Source organism: Salvelinus sp. IW2-2015, linkage group LG2, assembly GCF_002910315.2.
Source record: "Salvelinus sp. IW2-2015 linkage group LG2, ASM291031v2, whole genome shotgun sequence".
Lineage (NCBI taxonomy): Eukaryota > Metazoa > Chordata > Actinopteri > Salmoniformes > Salmonidae > Salvelinus > Salvelinus sp. IW2-2015.
The window spans coordinates 23630155-23639982 of record NC_036839.1 but is presented as its reverse complement, the minus strand read 5'-3'; the positions used below and the strand labels follow the sequence as shown (position 1 = coordinate 23639982).

Here is a 9828-nt window from a genome sequence, read left to right as displayed (position 1 = left end):
ATCCCAGATCTGTTTGTGCGGCTGCAACTCCTATGGCATGAACAAGGGCTCATAAAAAGTGCTATCTAGAACCAAAAAGTATTTTGGCTGTCCCAATAGGAAACTTTGAAAACCCTTTTTGGTTCATGTGAACGTTTTGGTTCATGTAGAACCTCTTCCACGAGTTCTACCTGGAACCAAAAGGGTTCTCCCATGGGGACTGCAGAAGAACATTTTTGGAACTATTGTTTTTAAGTGTAGGTGCTGGCTATACAGTACAATCTATGATCAGCTACTGTCATTGCACAGCCAGGATTATTTAGTAATTTTACTATATCATAAATTCAGCTACTCTTCCTGAGGTCCAAAAACATAAAACATACATAATACATAACATTAATAGACAAGGACAGACACATATTTCTTCATTAGAACTCGTTTTTCAACCACTCACAAATTCTTGTTAACAACATACATAGTTTTGGCAAGTCGGTTAGGACATCTACTTTGTGCATGACACAAGTATTTTTCCAAACATGTGTTTACAGACAGATTAACTTAATAATTCACTGTATCACATTCCAGTGGGTCAGAAGTTTACATACACTAAGTTGAACTGCTTTAAACAACTTGGAAAATTCCAGAAAATGATGTCATGGCTGTAGAGCTTCTGAAGCTAATTGACATCATTTTAGTCAATTTGGAGGTGTACCTGTGGATGTATTTCAAGGCCTACCTTCAACTCAGTGCTCTTTGCTTGACATCAGAGGAAATCAAAAGAAATCAGCTAAGACATCAGAAAATAAATTGTACCTCCGGTTCATCCTTGGAGCAATTTCCAAATGCCTGAAGGTAGCCGTTCATCTGTACAAACAATAGTAGCGTAGAAAACCATGGACCACGTGGCCATCATCCGCTCAGGAAGGAGACGCGTTTTGTCTCCTAGAGATGACCGTACGTTGGTGCGAAAAGTGCAAATCAATCCAAGAACAACAGCAAAGGACCTTGTGAAGAGCTGGAGAAACGGGTACAAAAGTATCTATATCCACATAAAATGAGTCCTATATCAACATACTAAAGGCCGCTCAGCAGGAAGAAGCCACTGCTCCAAAACACCAATAAAAAGCCAGACTACGGTTTGCAACTGCACATGGGGACAAAGTATATATTTTTGGAGAAATGTCCTCTGGTCTGAGAAACAAAATAGAACTGTTTGGCCATAATGACATCATTATGTTTGGAAGAAAAGGGGTGGCTTGCAGCTGAAAACACCATCCCAACCGTGAAGCGGGGGTGGCAGCATCATGTTGTGGGGGTGTCTTTGCTACAGGAGGGCCTGGTGCACTTCACAAAAATAGATGGCATCATGAGGCAGGAAAATGATGTTCTATTGAAGCAACATCTAAAGACACATCAGTCAGGAAGTTAAAGCTTGGTCGCAAATGGGTCTTCCAAATGGACAATGACCCCAAGCACACTTCCAAATTTGTGGCAAAATGGTTAAGGACAACAAAGTCAAGGTATGGATGTGGCATCACGAAGCCTTGACCTCAATCCTATAGAAAATTTGTGGGCAGAACTGAAAAGCGTATGCGAGCAAGGAGGCCTACAAACCTGACTCAGTTACACCGCTCTGTTCCAGGATTCACCCAACTTATTGCGGAAGCTTGTGGAAGGCTACCCGAAGCGTTTGACTCAAGTTAAACAATTTAAAGGCAATGTACAAATACTAATTGAGTGTATGTAACTTCTGACCCACTGGAAAGCTGAAATAAACCATTCTCTCTCTATTACTTCTGACATTTCACATTCTTAAAATAAAGTGATGATCCTAATGATTTTTACTAGGATTAAATGTCAGGAATTGTGAAAACTGAGTTTAAATGTATTTGGCTAAGGTGTATGTAAACTTCTGACTTCAACTGTATTTAAATGTATTTTGCAGTTTTTATTTCAATAAATTTGCTACTTTTCTATTTTTCGCTTGTCATTATGAGGTATTATGTGTTGATTGGTAGGGGAAAAACGATTTAAACATTTTAGAATAAGGCTGTATCGTAACAAAATGTGGAAAGTCAAGGAGTCGATTACTTTCCAAATCGCACTGTAGGTAACAACTCAAGGACAGAACTACTTACCTACATTTAAAATAAGAATACACACTTCATACCCTTAAGCCTAAACCTCATACATCAATAATACTTTGATCTACTGAGGCAGGCCCTGAAATCCTAATGTCACTGCACCAATGTTCTTTAAACAACCTGAGAGATTCTCAAGACATCAGCTAGTCAGTGAGCTGAGCAGACTATCATATCATACGGAGCATGACTGAAATCCTTACTCAACTGAGGCTTTGCTTACAATTACTTTCTGAACAGGCCCTAATATCCTAATGCAGTAGTAGGAACATGCACAAACAATGCGCAAGAATTTGAAAGCACAAACACTTGAACCATGGGCTGCATACAGAGCCTAGATGAGCCAGACTGTACAGATAAACACAACCTAGGACATAAACCTCAGCATGATCCATCATGTCGTGTGCTTGAACCAGTGTTGTACTAGCAAAGGATTGTGTCCATCTGGGAATAGGTTAAAGAGATTTTCTGGTACTTTTGAATACTTTTTAGCAGTAGTTCTGAAAGTAGCGCTCACAAGCCAAAGTGTCCCGAAAAACAGCGTATTACGTCACATAGTTCAGATCTGCCACCATGTCATTGCTCTCTCTCCCCGCTCTGCTGTGTGTGCATCTTGCTAGTTGTCACTCAAATGGCGAAGGGCTAAGGCTCATTGGCTAGAACTAAATCGCTAGGGGCTGGCCCACGTGGGACCAATTTTAGGAAATGGAGCAGCACTGCTTTCAGAAAAACAGTTGCTTTCAAACTAGGGATTTTGTGGCTAAATGAGGTAAAATAGTTATTCTGGTCATAGATTATGCATGTACAAACCCATTGACACATCCAGCTCAAATCGATTGTGTCTTTTTTGCACACAACAATATGTCAGTGGTACATCACTCTGTCACAAGTTGGCACAACAAGTTGAAATTACAGGTAAAGTGGCATAAAGTGTTGGTTTTCAGTGAATTTATCTAAATCACAAATCTGCATTTCCTGTGGTGGGGAAAATTCTAGGCAACAAAAGATTGATCAAATGAAGATCCTACCTCTGTACATAACAAGTTGTCTAAAGTAGAAATGTTAATTAAATGTAAATGGAGCTCATTACAATGGAAAACAGCACACATGAGGGTTTGCTACCTATGGGTGTTTTGCATGTCTCTTCTGAAACAGTTCTTCTTTGTTTCAAATTACTATACAGTGCATCTCTTCTCCATGTTAAAGCATGATTCTGTTTTTGTCTATACTACAGGATGGGTGCTCATGGCAGCGGATCAGAAGTACCTGAACCCTCCGATGCTGATGCCCAAGCATGTCTCAGCCTACACCACACGCCATCAATGACGTTGTCACACAGGACTTCATAGACAAGGTGGCATGGCTCAGGGAGACCAAGGGAGAAGGGGTCATGGTGAACGACCTGGCTGGAGAACTCTACAAGTTCGCCTTTGAAGGTTAACAGAGGAAATGACTGTCTGTAATAATTTTCTAGTCCCCATCAGTTTCAAATCTGGACCTCTAAGCCAGTTCCACTGCTTTTTAAAATTATTCTGTTCTAATCAGGGACCTGGGACACCAAGTGGGTGCAATTAATTATACGGTTGAACAGAAAACCAGAAGTAGTCCAGACCTCGTAGGGTAAGATTTGAATACCCCTGGTCTAGTCATTAAAAAGGAAAATCTTAGAACAATCGAGGAACTGATATCTGCTTCATGAAGTATTAAAAAGCTGTCCTCATCATGATCTTATAATTATGTCATTTTGACTCTACGTTCTGGCACAGGTGCAAGTGTCTCTGTGTCTTTGGTATCTGTTTTCTGTGAATTGGGAGAAACGTGTGAATGTGAAAGGACAAGGTGCATTGTGAGGGTTGTGGACGGCTATATCTGTTAGAAAGTGATGACCTTGAAGTAATTGCATAGTGATCTTTAGCCTTGGAAGTTGAGTAGATACTGAGTAGCTGATCGTTTGACTACCTTGTTAGGTAGGCAGTTCTTATTATAATTTTGAAGGACAGTGTATTCATTTGGTCAAGGGCAGCAGAGATGAAACATGTCTATCTGGATGTTCTAGATCACGAGTCAAACTCATTCCACGGAGGACTGTGTCTGTGGGTTTTTTCTCCTCCCTTGTACTTGATTGATGAATTAAGGTAATGAATTAGTGAAGAACTCCCCTCACATGGTTGTCTAGGAATTTAATTGAAAGGAAAACCCAAAAACCCGCAGACTCTAGGCCCTCCATGGAAGGAGTTTGACACCCTTGTTCTCGATACATACTATGGTCTTTGCTCGCATATCGCGATTGTATGATGTGACATCATCACCGTCATACACTCTGTAAACTGCCATCCTGATGCTTTAATGTACCCTTTAACCTCACATAATGTCATCATACTCATGATATGGTCCTAAAGAAACAAACAAGTAATTCATAGGTTATAACTGTGTAATTACCCTTTTACCATGCACTTTCTAAGTAAATCACTGCTAATTTCTCTAACGGCATTGAATTTGATGCCTTTGGATATCAATAAAGTGTAGATCTATCTAATCTATATACAATTAAACTGCTACGTTGTTTGTCTCTGTCCTCAGGGATCTGTTCTGTGCTGTTTGAGACCGCGTATGGGCTGTCTGAATGAGGAGGTTCCTGAAGAGCCCAGAAGATTCATTGTTTCAGTAGGAGATGTTTGCCTCACCCCCATCATCGTTCTCTTCCCCAAGTCCACCTGGCCCTACCTCCCTTCTGGAAACAATTTGTGGCTGTCTGGGATCACCTCTTCAAAGTTGGTGAGTGATCCAGAAGCCTTGATTTCCAGAATGAATCATGCTATGTTTCACATTTGCGCAGAAATTAGTTTTGCATCACATGCTCCATCACGTATAGAAAATAGTTTAAAAAGGTACACAGTAAACTTCACAACGTAACACATCATCACATAGCCATGAACTTAAGTAACCTCTACTACATGCAAGTAAGTGAGGGTGGGATGTCAAATCAAATTTTATTTATATACGCTCAAATTTTATAGGTGTATATTTGGAGGGCACTCACTCATTTCGCATGTGAAACAAATGCAAATGGTACAATGTGTTAATGTTGTTGATGTTATGTTACATCATTAACAACAATATACACATTGCACACTTTCCGATGTTGGCACTAAGACCGCTCTCAACGAGCTGTAAATGGCCATAAGCAAACAAGAAAATGCACATTCAGAGGCATTGTTTCTCGTGCCAGTGAATTTAATGCAGGGAAACTAAAATCTGCTTCACGTAAATTTTACCAGCATGTCACCTGTGCAACTATAGGTGACAAAACCCTAGATGACCTTTACTCCACACATAGAAATGTACACAAGACCCTCCCTCGCCCCCCCCTTTGGCAAATCAGATCATAACTCTATCCTCCTGCTTCCTACTTACAAGCAAAAACTCAAACAGGAAGTACTAGTGACACGCTCAATACAGAAAGGTTTGATGAGGCGGATGCTAAACTACAGGACTGTTTTGCTAGCACAAACTGGAATATTTTCCGGGATTTATCCAATAACATTGAGGAGTTTACCACATCAGTCACCGGCTTCATTAATAAGTTCCTCGACAACATCATCCCCACAGTGACCGTACGTACATACCTCAACCAGAAGCCATGGATTACAGGCAACATCCGCACTAAGCTAAAGACTAGAGCTGCCGGCTTTCAAGGTGTGGGACACTAATCCGGATGCTTATAAGAAATCTCGCTACACCTCCGACAAGCCATCAAACAGGAAAACCAACAATACAGGACTAAGATCGAATTCTACTACACCTGTAGCGGGGCTTGCAAACTATCACGGATTACAAAGGGAACCCAGCTGCGAGCTGCCCAGCGACGCGAGCCTACCAGATATGCCACATGCCTTATATGTTCGCTTCATGGCAAGCAACACTGAACCATGCATAAGAGCATGAGCTGTTCCAGATGACTGTGTGATCTCGCTCTCTGTAGCCAATGTGAGTAAGACCTTTAAATAGGCCCCTCGGGGGTGTGTGCTTAGTCCCTCCTGTACTCCCTGTCCACCCACGACTGCTTGGCTGCGCACGACTCCAACACCATTATCAAGTTTTCTGATGACACAATGGTAGTAGGACTGATCACTGACAACGATGAGACAGCCTATAGGAGGAGGTCAGAGACGACAACAACTCTTCCTCAATGTCAGCAAGACAAAGGAGCTTATCGTGGACTACGCAAGCACGCCCCATCCACATCGACAGGGCTGTAGTGATCCTCAGAAACTTCTAAGGCTGCACCATTGAGAGCATTTTGACTGGCTGCCTCACCGTTTGTACGGCAACTGCAAGGCACCCAACCGTAAGGCTCTACAGGGGGTGGTGAGTACGGCCAGTACATGACTAGGGTAGAGCTCACTGCCATCCAGGACCTTTATACCAGGCGGTGTCAGAGCGATGCCCAAAAAAATCGTCTTAGACTCCAGCCAACCAAGCCATAGACTGTTCTTGATGCTACCTCACAGCAAGCGATACCAGTGCACTGACTTTGGAACCAACAGGACCCTGAACAGCATTATACCCCAAGCATGACTGCTAAACAAGGCTGCTAAATAGCTATTAAATGGCTGTGCTACTGTCTATTGGCTATCCTGTTGCTTAGTAAATTTAACCCTACCTAAATGTACATAGCTACCCCTGAACATCGACTCGGTACTGGTACTCCCTGTATATAGCCATATTACTTTTTACTCGTTATTGTTATTCACTGTTTATTTATTCCTTGTCACTATTTATTTAAAAAAATCATCTTTAACTCTGCGCTGTTGAAAAAGGACCAATAAGTAAGCATTTCACCGTTAATCTACACCGTGTTTACGAAGCATGTGACCATAACATTTGTATTGATTTCTCATGTAAAAGGAGTGAGCGCCCTCACATACCCTACAATACTGTCTCCTTTGTTCCAGCAGAGGTTTCAAAAGTTCAATGGCTGTGTTTCAGCTCTAAGCAAATTAAACAGGTGCACTGCTCCTGGCTAGAGACTTGCCCCAATAAGCAAAGTTCACACTGACAATCCTTGGCTTGTTGGGTTGAGCTCAGGGTGCATGATAGGCTGTCATATTACATTGTAGTATATCGCCATCTAGTGGCAGATATCCTACATGAGCAAAAATAACATCCCATCATGACTCAGGTCCATAGCAGGGGTGAAGTCTTTCCTCGATTATTCGCTTCCTCTCCTTGCCTCCTCCTCAGAACAGCAGGGGAAGTGAGGGGGAGAAGAACATCCAATGCCCTCCTCGCTCTTGTTGATGGTTTGAGAAGAAGGCGAGGATAGAGGATGCAAGTGTAAAGGATGTCACACTGCTTGCTTAGCCAGTCCTACTTTCTCCTGATTCAGCTCATTATGAGTCTTGAACACAGGACCTCTCACTTGCAAACACCTGTAACTGCCCTCCTGAAGCGTCTTACCAAGTTCTGCAGAATAGCTTGCGTTTCGGTGGCACAACAAGTGGGACACTTCAGGCTGAGGAGTGAGTTTCACAGATCCCTATCTGCTACACAAGGAATTGAGAAAAGACTTGAGACTCACCCTAAGCATCTATATTGTCTTTGTGCTGGTTGCTATCTCTGACCTCTGCTCTCTCCCCATGCAGCGGAAAAGCAGGTGCGTCAGAAGATGGAGACATCCAGGAGAGGGTGCGTCTGGGCCAGCCGGTACAGGGAGAGTACCTCACACACCTCCTTGTCAGCGAACAGATGTCTGTCACTGAGATACTGGGCTCCATCACTGAGCTACTGCTGGGTGGGGTCGACACGGTGAGGAGGGGTGTGTGTGTCTTAAAATACCAGTGAGGAGCTGTTTCACAGGGTGGAAACAGGTGGGAAGGGGGCATTTTTTTCTTAATTTCAGCCACTTTAGGTTGTGATTTGTTGAATGACCGTTTGCAACATAACCACATTCGCTACCTACGTCATGTACAGTTACAACAGCAGCACAGTATCAGTACAATATATTAGCTTACAACCTATTCCTATTGTAATTGTTTTGGATGCTCCAGACATCCAACACCATCTCGTGGTCTCTGTACCACATGGCCCTGGAGCCAGAGATCCAGGAGAAGCTGTACCAGGAAGTGATCAGTGTTGCCCGGGGACAAGGTGCTACTGTGATGACATCGCCAGAATGCCCTGGCTTAAGACTGTTGTCAGGGAGACACTACGGTACGTTGTTAGTCATCTGTCATCCCCACTCAGGTCATTTTCAGTAAATTCACTAATTAATAAAATTAATAATGGGTTATTAAAGTTATTATATTCATAATGAGGTCTTCATAATGAATTATAATGAGTTGTTAAATTAATTATACGCCAATGTGCTTATGTATAGTTTTTTTTTTTAATGATTTATTTCTTGTTAATTAGTCAAATGGAGCCAATCCCTTTCTCTCTCGAAGATGTACCACATAGCGCTATATTGTAGCATGAACTCTGCAGTCGAAACAAACTCCACTACACTCTCCACTCCTAGTGACTTTCTTGTATACTCCCTCCTCAGGATGTACCCAGTAGTACCTGGAAATGCCCGCATCAATGTGGAAAATGAGATAGTTGTGGGAGACCACCTCTTCCCCAAAAATGTGAGTTTTACTTTTGTCATCTTGTACTGTTGGAAATGGTTGCTGTTGCTGTTGGTGAACTGAACTACTTTTCTTTTCATCCTGTATGTAGAGGAGATCCGATCACACTTGTATATTCAGTTTTATCCAGAGATATACATGCACTTTCACCATTCAATATTTTATTTAGTTCAAATCCAGGGTAGAGTTTTGGTTTGTCAATATCGCTCATACCAAACAGTTATACAGTATACGACTAATCAGAGTTAGTCGCTCTCTATGTTTGACTGTTCTCCTCTCTTCTGTCCTCTCCCTCCATCACTTCTCTCCTCCTTTCTTTCCATCTCTCTGTTCCAGACCCTGTTCCACCTGTGTCACTATGCCGTGTCCTATGACCAGACAGTGTTCCCGGAGCCCTATGCCTTCCTGCCAGAGCGCTGGCTCCGTGGGGGCCGGGGGGAAGACAAGAAGAACCAGCACCCCTTCGGCTCAGTGCCYTTCGGTTTCGGGGTCCGGGCCTGCCTGGGCCGGAGGGTGGCCGAGCTGGAGATGTACCTCATCCTCTCAAGGGTAAGACTTCCAGGCCTGTTCTGTAGTTGTATAGTACTGTTGTAGCATCAGCTACCCCTGCAGTAGCTACCCTTCATTAAACAGCATTCTTCTGTTGTTATGTAGGACTGTAATAGTAGCTTGGGATGCTGACCACTTGTTACAAAGCTAGATTTTCTGCATCTGGTAATGGTCAGGGGTCAATACAGCATCCTCTGTCTATAATACATTTCCTACACCAATTTTCATATTTCATTTGACAGTGACTCTAGAGGGTTGAGAGGTTAAAGCTACAGTAAGTTTAACCTACTGTTTAKCCCCAAAACCAGGACATTGAGTAAGTTAGTTAGTGTTGCTCTAGTYTGTAGTAACAGTCTTRTAGAATCTGGTTCAACTTGTTGTGGTGTTCCTCTGTTAGCTTTGGCATTGGAAGGAAAACATGGCAGACCAGACCTTCACCTTTGGTCTTATTCATCCCATCTGGATACATGGTGATACCATGAATCTGTCTGCCGGCAAGGAATATGTAATCATTAACTTAACTTGGATTG

The 9828-nt window shown here is 42.6% G+C and overlaps 1 pseudogene; it reads left to right on the top strand.

Moving 5' to 3' along the window:
• The first annotated feature begins 3332 nt into the window (after positions 1-3332).
• On the top strand, positions 3333-9822 carry LOC111977219 (sterol 26-hydroxylase, mitochondrial-like; annotated as a pseudogene).
• Positions 9823-9828: the final 6 nt, after the last annotated feature.